The sequence below is a fragment of the Takifugu flavidus genome, chromosome 7 (assembly GCF_003711565.1).
Source record: "Takifugu flavidus isolate HTHZ2018 chromosome 7, ASM371156v2, whole genome shotgun sequence".
In the NCBI taxonomy this organism is placed as follows: Eukaryota; Metazoa; Chordata; class Actinopteri; order Tetraodontiformes; family Tetraodontidae; genus Takifugu; species Takifugu flavidus.
In genome coordinates this window covers 11,484,856-11,498,568 of record NC_079526.1, presented here as the reverse complement: position 1 = coordinate 11,498,568, position 13,713 = coordinate 11,484,856, and the positions used below count along the sequence as shown (strand labels likewise).

General features: G+C 44.9%; 1 long non-coding RNA gene across 1 annotated transcript; it reads right to left on the bottom strand.

The window, feature by feature from the left end:
* Window positions 1-290: 290 nt before the first annotated feature.
* Window positions 291-7,868, bottom strand: LOC130528993 (uncharacterized). Its single transcript, XR_008951475.1, has 3 exons — window positions 7,173-7,868; window positions 929-1,019; window positions 291-832 (listed from the first exon to the last, which is right to left on the bottom strand). It is a non-coding gene; the product is annotated as an uncharacterized LOC130528993 (long non-coding RNA).
* Window positions 7,869-13,713: the final 5,845 nt, after the last annotated feature.

The following is a 13,713-nucleotide window of genomic DNA, read 5'->3' as shown; positions in this document are numbered from 1 at the left end:
CAATATCCTGCAACTCCACGGTGACAAGGTCCAGATTCACGGAACAGCAAAGGTCTTAATGACCTTTGCTACGGACGTCGTTGGGCTGTATGGGGAAGAAAAGGTCGGCGCAGATAAGAACACTCGGATCTTTGAATGAGTTTCCTGAGGCTCTTCCGTGCAGATTTTGTCAGAATTTATCGCAAACTAACGATGAGTGCTCGTTTATTTCAGCTCTTCACATTCATGGTGGGGACGTGTGTCCAGATGTGGTCAAACAAGAGAGAAGAAATGAAAAAAAGAGACGCCACAGAGGTTCACACAGTGAGATTTTTAAAAAGAAACAACACTTCATTCCAAAATATCCGGCAACCCTGTATTACCGGTACTGTCCAAAAGCCTTCCATCAAACTCTTTTGTGCCATTCTTCAAACTTTCTGGGTCAAGTGTTTTCCTATTCTTGTGGGCCAAGTTGCAGTTAGATATGTGTGCATAACATTAGTTATTATTTGAACTTGGATTGTAACATCTTTCAGGCAACACAATGTTGAATTCTCCTAAAATGCTAAGAAAAATAAATGGATCAAGATATGACTGTTGACTGTTGCCACGACGATAGCCGTGGTACCGGTGTGCCTCTGCTTTGATATCCTGCTTTTTTTCCCCCATTTTTCCTAATTGTAGACCCAGATTTAAAGTGATTAATCTTCGGTTTCAGTCGTGTATCTCTGACATGAGTGATGCAGTAAAATCTATTTAGCGCTGCTGACTCCCGGGCGAGGTCAGGACGTCCATTCTGTGGCAGTGTTCTCCTCTCTGGACTTAAACATATTATCTGACAGCAGAGACAGAGCTGGGAGGTACAGAAAGAAGCAAGATTAATGGTTCAGAGAGGTGCGTTGGGTCTGAAACCCGCAATTTTCAATGTCACTGAGGTGACTCTCTTTACCTGAGCCGGTCCACAAAGGTGAGTAAAGCTGATGGAACCACTGAGTCCAGGGAAGGTTATTTATTTCAGACATCCATCAGTTTGATGATTTCTGAAAGAGACGGTGAGCAGAGAGTTGGACCTTTGACCCGGTTTCTATATGGTCACGACACACTTCAGGACTTGATTTCATGGCGTTTCTGCTTGTTTTTGACCTGTTTTCAGGTGGCCTGATTAATCCTGAGCAGCCCCAATCAGAGGGCATTTGTGAAGCCTAATAGAGCGCTCAATGGTTCCCTCACAGACCCCCGTGGGTTTTATTTCACGTCAAAAGATTTGATTCAGGTGTTTTCAAGGCAAACAACTTTTAGGACTCGACCCAATAGGTAAGGTCCAGCTGCAGGGCAGGGCAGAGATGAGGACAGAGTCTGAAGAAATGTCAACGCTTTTGTACACAATTTTAACAATCGGAGTTATTACTTTGTTAATTCACACCACGCTATATTTAATAAATGAATAAATCATGCTTGGCTATTTGTCAGCTGTAGCCAGCCCATTAAGCTCTCCGCCTATTGATTTACCGACCCACTCCACAAGGTCATCTGTTGATCTACTAGTCGTGTCGCAGTTGACTGTTTTCATCACCGTCACGTCCTCCATTTTATACAGTTCTATACAATTTGTGTTTGTCAAACTTTTGACTACACGTCTCAAGAAAAAGTAACGTTAAGACTCCTAGTGAGAAGTTAGCTAGCAGCCTGTTGAGTGTCCTCACACAGTGTCAACTTTGTATCTAACTGCTAATAAAAGGTCCTCGTCTTCTTCAATAAAAGAAAGTTACATAAAAAACACACAGTTCCATTGATTTATTTACTGCAACTATTACAATAGAGATCGTGTCCAGGCCAATCACTGATGGCCAAAGTCTGACCCTGGAACGAGCTACAGTGGCAGGAACATCTCCCTTTCAACAGGAAGAAACCTTGAGCAGGACCAGGCTCATAGAGGGGGGCCATTCTGCTGCTGGCCAGCCAGGCAGAGGAGGTGCAGAAGGACAGTAGCTCTAAAAACTGTAAATTCTATTTGTTAAGACTACTAAAACAACTAAAAACAACATAGAAAATGTGAAATTGAAATAAGAAATTCAGACACGTGTCTTTTTGTTTTAAACAGTGCTGTAATAACTGGATAGGATTTCCAAATATTTTCCCCCACGACGGTACAGGCCTGATATTGAGCCGTCGGAGACCGAAAATAAAATTAAACGGCAAATGCCAGAGAGGATCTTACAAGATTTGTATTGACAAGGTTTGGGCTGAAGGCTACTTCAAAGCTTTGCTGTATGATGTTTGCGATGTGATGCTGAAATGGCCTCGGGGTATTCCCTTTGGTGTCAAGAAAGGATACTAATGGAATGATGACTTTCCAGCACGGCAGCAGATAGCTGCTGGGTCTCCTCTCCTGCTCCGGGAATTGAGCACTTGAGTTTTTGATGCAATTTTAATCCACAGAACTTTGTGGGCATCCGTTCAGAAGCCCAGACGCGTGCTACTGTAGGCCATCACGTGCCGATGTTGTCCATTAGATTAGCGACTATAATCTGCGCCTTCACAGCTAAACTCATTTCTTATGTATTATACTGCCTGCACCGTATGTGCTCCTCCTCAGGGACGGCCGTCCAACCGTTAGCATTTACTAATTTAGCAACTTGTGAAGTTATTTTATGTTTATCCAACATAGCGACTTGAGGGTTTGAATATCTAAAGACAACAACAGTCTTAATTGCCAGAATTGAAGTATTTTGTGAGATATACTGTATGTAAAAAGTTTTTTTTGATAATCAACAGTTCACTGACTGGTGGGCATGGTCGAGCTACTCGCACGCATTTAGAAAATGTCTTAATGTGGGTGCAGAACATTCTACTGTGCGTGTGACGGAATTGAAGGTTAGATGTAAATAAAAAGCGCTCCGCTCTATTGAAATCCTTCCTTTTATTCAGCCCTCAAAGCTTCCCAACCTCCGCATTCACCTCTGAGACTTTTTCCCCGTGCTGGTCATGTGCTGTATAGAGACGCCGCTGCTGCGTCTACGACCCTGGAGGCTACGCACACGTACCCCGTGACGGCACGCGATTGATTTTATAGCTGATTTTGTCCCAGTGTTGCACGTTAAACCTTGGGTGGCAACAACAGTCGACTCTCATTTTCCAGAGCAAACATGTGAGGCAGGCAGCGTTCTTTAGTTTAACCTTGTCATAGAGACCGAGGCCTTGGCGTGTTGGCCGAGGCCGCCGCCGCTGTTACGCTTTCATTTGTTCATTTGGCCTGGCTGCAGTGAAATTGCCCTGACGTTATGGCTCGGCCTCTCGCGTTCAGACGCCCGCCTAAAGGTGCAGCGCGTCAAATAAAGCGCGGCGCTCTCGTTTTATTGAAAATGCTCCCGCCGTAACTCAGTTTCTGGCAGGACGCGCGTGAATTATTCCGGTTTTGTGTCTGGAGGCTGATGGAAACTGGGAAAACAAACAACATACTGTATAATGGGACGGACGTGGTGAAATGGAATCTGCCGCTGTAATGTTCAGGCTGTGATTATGTGCAATTTAATCACGTTTTGTGTTTTTCCTCTTTCAGAACATTCGGACCGGGGGTCTCCGCAGCTGAAGCCAATCAATCACTGAAAATTGGTGGTTCGCTGCCCAGTTCTGGTCGAGTGCCCTTGAGCAGAATTCCAAATCACAGATGCCACAGATGGCTGCTCCACTAGTGAATCTGTGTGTCTGGGGCACTTTGCATGGGAAGTAACGTATCGCTCACGACGCTAGTCGGCATCTGGCACCGTTGCCTCTCACCACTGAGTCAGTGTGGGTGGAAATGGGCAAATATGGTCCAATTGTCCTTCATCTGTCTGGGTTTGTTTTGTATTTTCTATGCAGAGAGAGTGAAAAAAAGAAATATAAGATAGAAGACACTTAAACTGAATTCATGTCTGTGCATCAGCTGTTTATGGGAACTATGTGCACAGTGGAGTTTATCCTGAAGCCGCTCCGTTGGTGTTGGTGTCCGCTTCTAAGACAGAGTGCCTGTTCAGATTTGAGCTATGATCAATTGAACTGGTCCACATGTAGCAGAAGAAGGAAATAAGAGAAAGATGGAGTGGATCAATGATCTTTGGAGTCATTCATGATCAGTTACTCATCAGTACCGACCTCTGAAGTTACACCGTATCGACTCTGTAAGTTTGATCCAGAAAATAAAAGGCAACGCACAACAACCTACGGTCACTATGGAGGTCATATGGGCCATCGGTTTTTAAAATATCCCATTATTTTACACAAAAGTAATAAATAAAAGTAATGATGGATCAGCTGTTTGGATCACTGTGATATTCTTTTGCTGCAGAAGTGACCAGTGTGCTTTTAAAAAGGGCAGGAAATGATTCGAGTCCTGGTCAGACGACCAGGACTCGCTCTGTTTGTCTCTACCAAGGCTCAGTTGAGCTCTCATTGAGCTCATTAGATTCCTAATGGGACCATTAAGGACAAGCTCAGAATTCTCGGGATCTGTAGGTGCCTTTCTAAACCGCCTGACAACCCAGATTGTGAAAGGAGGACAAATTTGTCAAGTGAGGCGAATAATTGCTTCCACGGGATACTTTGGGGGGGGCAAACAAAAGCTGCAGTCTTCAGCAGTCAGTGGAGTGTATCCACCTCTCCCAAACACCGGCGATCTCCAGTGAATGCATGAAATAAAAAAAGTTGCTAGTCTGGACTTTTAGTAGAGCAGCTTGTTAGAGCTCAGATGAGGCCGTGACTCAGTCGGCAGACCTACTGTCTGGACTATTTAATTGCAAGCATTTTCACCAAAAGTTTGCCTCATTGTTGATATTAGGTTACCATGACAACACTGCCACTCAGGCAACCTGGGCGCCTGTTGGAGATGATTCATTTCCTCCTGCTCTCAAATCCATTTCCTGACAATCTGCTGCAAAATTGGATGAACTTCTGAGGACTTCCTGATCGGCTCACTGGACTTTTTGAAGGCTAACTGAACACTGCAGCATGTGCAAACACACACTTTGGCCCCCTACGCGGGTCCTTGTATGGACGACAAACAAAAACACCTCTCATTCATTTTACCAAAAAGCAAACAAGACACTCGGAGGAGGCAGTCTCTATTAATGAAGGCCGGGTCTCTTGTCATTCTCTATTGTTGTACTTCAGGTATTTTGAAATGTTCTTTGGAAAAAGGTGCGCTAGCAAATATTTGCATCAGTCAGTAGCTACTGCTCGCTCCTTCTCCTCCTCTTTGACTGGGCTGTTGGAGGCTGCTGAGCACACACTAGCGAGACATCCTTGTCTCAAGTGGACAGACACAATTAATCCCAGGGACAGTGGAGACTTGCTGACAAAGCAAGATAAGGTATCAGGCGGTGCACGCCGATACACCTGACCTGTTGCACATGAGCGTAGTTGAGCCTTTATTGCATATACAGTATATTTAAAGAGAAGGATGCCGACGTCCTGCGTTTGTCTCCTAAGCAATGAACACACACTCTTGTACTCTTTACACAGCTGCTTTCACAGTCGTATCGCTCCATTCTAACAGACGAGCTACATGTGTAGGAAAAAGAGCTCCAGATTTTACATGTAAAGACGCATTTGTGGAAGCTCTTGCTTCTCTCAATCTATATTTCTTTAGGTTATTTCTTTAGGTCGGGGTACTGTATATAATTGTACATTTACTTCCATGAAGCTTTTATCCTAAGTGCTGTTTGTGTAACCAGAGAGAAAGAAAGTGGTTTTTTTCTCTTTTTCTGCTTTGATAATGGTGCTGGGAAGAATCCTACTAGAACTGGCATTTACTTTTGATTATTTGAAGTATTGATGTAGAATATAAAGGGCAAAGTTAAAAAAAACAACAACACAACGTTTGACATACGTTAAACACACATAAATACATATTTGAAAAGGGGTGAGAAGAAACATAACTTAAGAGCTCCCACCTTGTTTCTTTAAAAAACACCAATACACCCACTTCCTGTTGTAAACCTTTCTAGATTTTAGTTTGTATGTGTTTGTGTGTGTTGCAACTTAGATGTTGGGACTTGAATCTTATCACTCTGGAGGCAAACGTGCAAGAAGTCATTCAAGTCTCTAAGAACCGAATTCTACTAACACTAGAATAAAAATATGTATCAGATTAACAAAGCAGCCGGAGCTCATTTAGTCCTTCATTCAACAATGGTTCCTATCTTCTCATGATCTTATCACAAGCTAAAAGCTCTTTTGAGAGATTAAAGGTGTGATGTCCATCTATTTTATCGGGCCCAAAGGCCACCTCTGGTTCTTCTATTCTAGATGATGTAACTGGTAATTATGTCTTTAGGACAAAGGATGCCCAGGTTGGTGTCTGCAGAAAGGCCCTTAGTTACAGTCTGCTGGAGTGCTTGCAACATTTCCTTTTATCTATCACACAAGAGGGCCGATAAATTGGTGATTTGTATTGCCCCACCGACACAAATGTTGCCTTCAAACAAGATCTGTACTACAGCAACCAGGACAACCTGATGACAAGCGAGCTACTAGAACAAGACAGTAAAGGATTACTGTAGTTCCCAGAATATGAAATATAAATGCTGTAAACATCGCTTTCGCTGTCATCGCCTACAAAAGCTTTTCCTGGTCTCCACATCGCCATTTCCCTCCTCTGCAGCAAGTAGAGAGGGTGAATTCCACATCAAGATAGCGAGCTCTCATTAGCCGCTATATCTCACCAAAAAAGTCTGGCTATGAAGGAAGGAATCAGGCTCTATTTAAAGCAATGCCGTCAGGAGTTCAGCGATAATGCTCTTTACATCATTTTGTCCTTGCCTTTATCTTGAGCTTCTTAAGGAGCAGGCAACATGCAAAGTCATTAGGGACACAATAACTCCTCGTCTAATTAGATGGGGAGAGATCAGATGCCTGGTGCACCACAAGGCAGACCCACTTACCATCATCATTCATTCCAACCAGGGCTGTCTGGTACATTGCTACTGTTAGCTACAGCACTGTTTGCTTCTTTGTCCCCTGACTAAAGACTGGAGCGTCCTCGGCCTTTGGCTGAGAAGACGGAGTCTGATTAGCTGCGGCGGTCTTTTCAGAGTCGCCCTGAACTCACGAATTCTTGCTTATGAATCAGCAGATCTCATCAGCCGGGCTTTCATTTGGAATTTTGTTCTATTTTTAACAGGAGATGGACATATTAGGAACTGAATGATACCTACACTTGGCAGATGCCTGGGGGTGTTGTTTCTATGGCGATGGGTTTGTGGTGAGTTTCCTCTCTTATCTCTATTCTTCACGCTCCGTGTCTCTCTGAAGGTTGCTCAGGTGAGAAGCTCCTGCTCATAGCTGCATATTCAGGATCTCAAACTGAAAAATAGGTTCAGACGACAGGAATTCAGCTGGGCGTAGAACAGACTGACCACCCTTCTGACTCTGAACATGCAAAAATTCTTCCCCAAACATCATTGTAGAAGACCATCAGACATATTCCTGCCTAAACAGTGTCTCAGTGATGGATGGTCCCAACAGTCAAACTCCAGTCTTTGGTGTCCACAGATCCCTTCAGTAGGGACATGGGAGTCTTTGCTTCCAGCCGCTGTGATGCTTTGTTGTCCAGTCTGCCTGCGGGCCATGTTGATGAAGGCAGATGATGGTTCACATCGGTGTTCCACCCCAATCAAAACAGAGCAAGAATTTAAGCTAACGGCGTGAGTCTAAGCGTGCTGCTGTAAGGTATCTTAGTCAACGTCTAATAGTATCACAGGTTTTCTTCATAAAGGCAGATTTTACGTCAGTGCAGTCCAAACAAGTGCAGCATTCAGAAGACTATAAATAAAGTGCACAGTGCTGCGGTTTCTGCAGTGTCTGGGCACTGTCACCCTCTGGCTATCTGAAACTACAAATGCTGCAGCCAAGTCCGGCAGCACCAGGGCTTCTTCTTCTTCTCCTGAGTGTTTTTCTCTTGTTTTCATCCACTTGCAATTGCAATCTGCCCAAGGCCAAGTAGACTGAAAGCATAAGTAGAAGTCAGCACTACAGTAGATTCAGGTTTCCTCCCAGGCAATTTGCCCTAATGGATTCCAGAAGTGTGCGCCCGGGTCAAGATGCAGAGTATTGAGTGCTGTCTCGTTTTTTTTTTTTCCGACACATCCCATCGCCCTTTTTCCTCTGACCCACAGATGCTCTAACAATGGGGTGACTTCAGTGGAGTCAGTCAGCCTGAAATCAGGCGATGAATTTTAGACATTTGGTCAAATAGGACCGTACTCTTGAATTTAGACCTCAGCTAAATGCTTTTAAGTGTGCATTCGGATCCTCGTTTCCCTTTTTTATCCAGTTAACGCTGCCAGTTACCGCAGACTCACATTGTGAAAATGTTTTGGATCACTCCAGCAAATTCAGATAAAAAAACAGTGTTGAGTCCTAACAAACACCATTTTCCATCTTTATTAATTGCTTCTAAATGCTCCTAAATCATCCCTGCCCTGTAAAGTGAACGCTACTGGATGAAGCTTACTTAAATTCCCAGTAACACAGGCTAGACAAGTGACATTTCATTGGTCTTGGCCCGTGCACGTGTGATGAAACAATCAGTGAGTTTAATTACAGAGAATTGGTGGCTCATCAGAGCATCTTAGCCACCGTGTTTGATCTGAAGCCCCTCCCACAGGGAGTGAGGGTGCATTGGCCCGCCAGGCCGGGCGGGTAGCCGCTGCCACGCGCTTTCATCCCCTTCTCCAATTAAGTCCACTCAGCCCTGGTCCTATAACATGCGTGTGCAAATGCCGCTCTTGCATACGGACGCATCGCATCCTGTCCGCTCGGCTCAATCAGATCAACGCGTGGAAAACTCTTTGGTGCTTCAGCCGGGCTCTGTTTCAGAGAGACCACAGCGCTATTGATCAAAGCGCTCAGACGTGTCCAGGCTCCTCTCCCCCAGTGCATTGTTGAAGCCAAAGGAGCCTAACAACAACAAACATCTCTGCTGCTACTGCCTGGCTCTCTCTGATTAGCTGCCGGGGAGATATTTTTAGAGGATCCCGGCTTCTTTGAAGAGGAAGAGAAGCGGAACCCAACCCTACCCCCAATCTAAAGAAGAGATATCCTTTGTTCATTTTTGTGCTTGTTCAAGCTGAATCCGCCTATAAACATATTTATTATCCAAGCCTGGTTATTAACGCACGGTTATTGTGCCTAAAAGTCAGACACTGCGAAGTGAAGATAACCATTGTTTCAATTAATCAATTAATCGTTTCAATAAACACATTGTTCAATAATAGACGATACTATTAAACCCACAGTCATTTAATACCAATCAATTGTCCCTCAATTCCAATTTTTCACTGTTCATTGTCTCAAAAATGATAGCGAGTCTTTAGGCTGAGTAAAATCCATTAAGTCCTGAATACTTTGTTACAGAAATACAGGGGGTATTCACACATGCATGCAGTAATTATTCATTAGTGAAAGTGGTGGATTTCCTCGAGATTCCCTAGTTCCCTCTCACAGTCCAACAACATGAATGGTGTGTGTCCTGTGGCGGACTGGTGTCTGGAAGCATCCCCAGTCACCCTGGATTTTATTATTAGCACTTCAAATATTAAACATTTAAAGTGAATTCTATGTTGTTAGCATTGCCGCTCTGGCTGAATGAGAATTAATTGGAAAGGACACAACTTTTCTACATCCACCTTTTGCGCCGTGTTGAATCTGCCTTCACTAACAGGATGACTCTCCACACAATCAGCCACCGGTCCCGCTGCCGCCGTTCAAATGAGCTTCATATTAAACAATCGCTCGTCTGAAACGACTTAAATTACCCGTAATGAAATGCAATTAACACTTTCATCCCGACAATGAAAGATGAGATGGGCGTGTGGAGAGGGGAGGGTGCGAGGGTATAGGGGGCAGCTGTCCCCAGCGTTCCTCAACATACTGTATGTCTGTGAGGCTCTGTTTGAATGTTTACAGGGCAGTTAGGGCAATTACAGGCCAATCAGGCAGCAGGTTGGTGCGGCCTCATTAATCAAGATGCAAAGCTGGGAGTGAAACATCACGTCACTGCCCGGGTGCGTTTAATAGCAAACATGTCAGACTGTGAAAGCCGTTCACCTGTGTCAGCCGCCCTGACCTGACTTAAATCTCATATCCATGCTCTCTGCAGATCACACAGTGGCTCCTCCAGTAGTAATGGGAGAAAACACTCTTTGAGAGACAATAATGGCGGGGGCAGAGGTGCCCCGCTACAGGAGCAACTCTTTATTACCCGTGAAATAAAAATCAGCCAGCAGTGTGGTCTGCCCTGCCAGAAGCCTCTGGCTATCCCCCCCCACCAATACCATTTTTGAGATGATATCTTTTAAGAGCCAGCGGATTATTCAGTGTCTACATCAGCTGAGCAGCGATGGCCCGAGATATGAATGCTGCCAGAGCGTGTGGCTAACTGTGTCCTCTCAGCAGGAACAGCAAAGGAAAAAAGGATGGGTTCATTTTCTAGAAAAAAAAGCAGACTGTTTTCGTGGAATTTAGAAGAGAATGATTAAACATCTTCTCAGGCGACTCAATTTACGTGATGCGCTTTCATTAACTGGCGTCTCGCAGCTTCTTTTTTTTTAATCTTCCACCACCTGGACGCATTTCTAATAACGTCGCTGTTGAAGTCGCAAGTTTTAATTTGTGCACAGACACAAGTGTCATCTGCACAGAGGCCTTTGAAAATGTGATTGAATAAAAGTTATTTCAATCGCTGCTGCAGCAGAGCAGTGAGTGGAGCACCAACCTATGGAATCTGACTACAGTTAGTAGTTAAACATATAGAACCTGTAATAGTGGAGGAAATAGGTCTCCTCATGGTGATGGGTTTAGATATAAGACCGCCAACATCCTCGTGAATCCCAAAACAGATTGAATACTTGTTTGTGCTTCATCCTCGACCCAGTTTCATTAAATCCATACAGCATTTGGAGGACTTACAAATAAAGAAGTGAAACTTAACCTCCAGAGCTGAAACAATTTACATTATTTTAATACCTCTAATCAGAATAAAAAGGCCCAAAAACTTTGTTACTATTCATGTTCTTAGTAACGTTACTATAATTGGTCTCCTGATCCCATTTGATCGGGGAGGAATCCACCTTTTGAAGGGCGTAATTCCAGCAGCAGTTGGGTAATTTTCCTCTCAGCCTGTGTGAGTCCGTCTGATGTCCAGAGTTGCCCATGAGGACAGCAGCTGAGCGCACTTTGTTTTGAAGGTTATTGGCCTGAGATGTCAAAAGAAATCAGATGTTTCCCACATCTCCCTGCCCTCTTCAGCTCTCTCTGGTACCCCCCTGTTTCACCCAACCTCCAACCCCGCAGCGCCGGGAGAAGGGCCGGCTGATAGATGTTGAAGGCTGCTCCGGTCCCACAGCAATTAACTCCTCTCCTCCAAGAAGTAGTCTGTCATGTTGATGGAATCTTTGCACCACTGCTGCCCGTCACAGGATCCAGGAGGGGCTGCAGACAAATGCTTCATCTGTGTTTGCTTTACTGTTTTGCCTACAGTCAGGACCGCTCTGACAAGCTCCGGCAGAGACCACCAGCGCTTCAGTGCCCTCGTTTCTACAGTGGCTGGCCGCTCTGGAATACAGAGTCAGACGGATTGAAGAGGTTAAAAGACTGGAGGGTTCATGGAGTTATAGGAGAGCAGAGCAACTGTTCTCACCCAGTTTAACAAGTAGGTGGCGCCCAGGTGTCACATGTTGGGATACCGTTAAACCGGTACCATTAGAGAGGCTTTAGAGTGATTGGTTAAATCTAGGTGTCATCATTATTGATGCCCTGAATGTAGCGAGCCTCTTTGACAGTTTAAACCCATGTAACCCAGATTGTTCGGCCCTACATATATCGACAAACATGGGTGTACTCGTTAATTTTGGTGGTGACGGTAGCGCTTTTGTACATCATAATGTGCACATCGCAATGGGAGTTGAGAAACAAACTGGCGTCTGAGCAGAAAACCTTACTTGGAAGGATTCAGCATGTCCCACCGATTTTATTCCCCTGGCATTGCAAGTTTCCCCCATTTAAAGATGCAACAAAGGCAGCATTTCCAGGCGAGAGAGCTTCTTGTGCCCAACGATTTTGCCTGCTCTTGTATTGCTAAGGCTTCTTTTGGGATCGGGAACATCGTGATGTCAAACATTGTCTGCTGCAGAAAAACCCAGGGATCTGATCACAACGCGAACGTCGCCAAAGGCCGAACAAGGGTGGTTATGTGTAAATACAGGTTTGATGTAGCTACAATTTTGATGTAAGTGCAACAGTAATTTTGATGGGAAAGGAGCATGTGTAACCTAGGAATGTGGAGAGGTGTGTGGAAAAGTGACACAAAGTGATGTACAGACAAATCAGATCCATCCATTAAACTTAATTGTGAGTCATGTGCTAAGAAATTCCTTATAAATATGTCCGTGCGTTGTGTTTTACAGTGTGGAAGCATGGACTCGTCTGCGTAAACGTCACACTTTATCATAGTAATTAAAGATGAAACAAGTGACGGCCCTAATTAAACCTAATGCTAACTTTGGCTAATGAGTCCCAGTTTCAGCAGCTGTGTATTAAAGGAGTGAGCGGGGAGTTTGTGTTCCGGTGTTTCCAGTCGGAAAAGGGGGAATGAATCTATCCAGGTGTGAAATCAATGTCCTGACAGCCTACGTCAACATCTCATTGAGCTCTGCTCCACGCTGACTTTTATCTCCCCGATATTCAAAAGCTCTTTAAATAAGAACACCGTCACAGTCAGCCCTGAAAACAGCCAACACTTCCCTTCAAATCAGGATAACAAGGTGCAGCCTTTCACTTTGAGACCATGTCATTAGCAGACAGACAATAAAGCCAACCTCGCTTGTTCACAGGACAGAGCTTGAAAAAAGATGAAATCCCCTTTGTGCTCCCTTCTCTCCGACATTAGCGACCCACTTCTGTGAAGAGGAGAAGGAATACTTGGCTCTTCTACTTCTGCTGCACACTTGAAACATGTCGCAGACGGCCCATGAGTGTTTAACACTGAATTTAGACATGTTCAGAGTGGAGTTCTCACGCGCTCTTAGTCATTTTTCTTCGTTAGCGACCTTGCTCTGACACAACAGAAATGGGAGAAAAGCTCGCTGGAGTCTATGTGGGAGGATTTCTGATTTCCACCTGAGACTTTTACCTCATCTTACCTCCAGTGTTACATGCAAAGTGCAGTACCATCTACGATGTCTCAGGGTCCTGCATCCTTGTATGAGCAGGCCCAGAGGGCAGGTAAGCCACTTAACCTGTCATCTCCAATTGTGTGCACAGTCGTAGATCGGTGGCTCGGCTCACGGCTCTTGCGGGGCGCAGTGAAAGCACTCAGCCTGCACGGGGACTGGGAGTGCTGCGGCCCACGGAGGACCGCCAGGATTCGCTGGCCAGATGTGGAAACACAGCTGTAATGTATGTTCAAGGATGGATCCAGGGGTTGGGCCAAAGGGACCGTGATGCCTTGACGGTTTCAGTTGAGCCGAGTTGGTAGTTTTACGTTCACGTGTATTTCAAGCTTAACTGCCCTCCTACTAAGTGGTAGGAAGGCACAAAACTTGCCTGTTGTCCACACCAGGTGCATGACTTGAGGCTTAAAAAACCAGAACATGTATATACAGATCTGTTGGCCTTCTCCTCTACCTAGTCCACAATCAGCATCAGGGTCCCCTTTAGGAGGCTGGTCCTGCTAAAAGGCTCTTTCTGCTCTTCCTG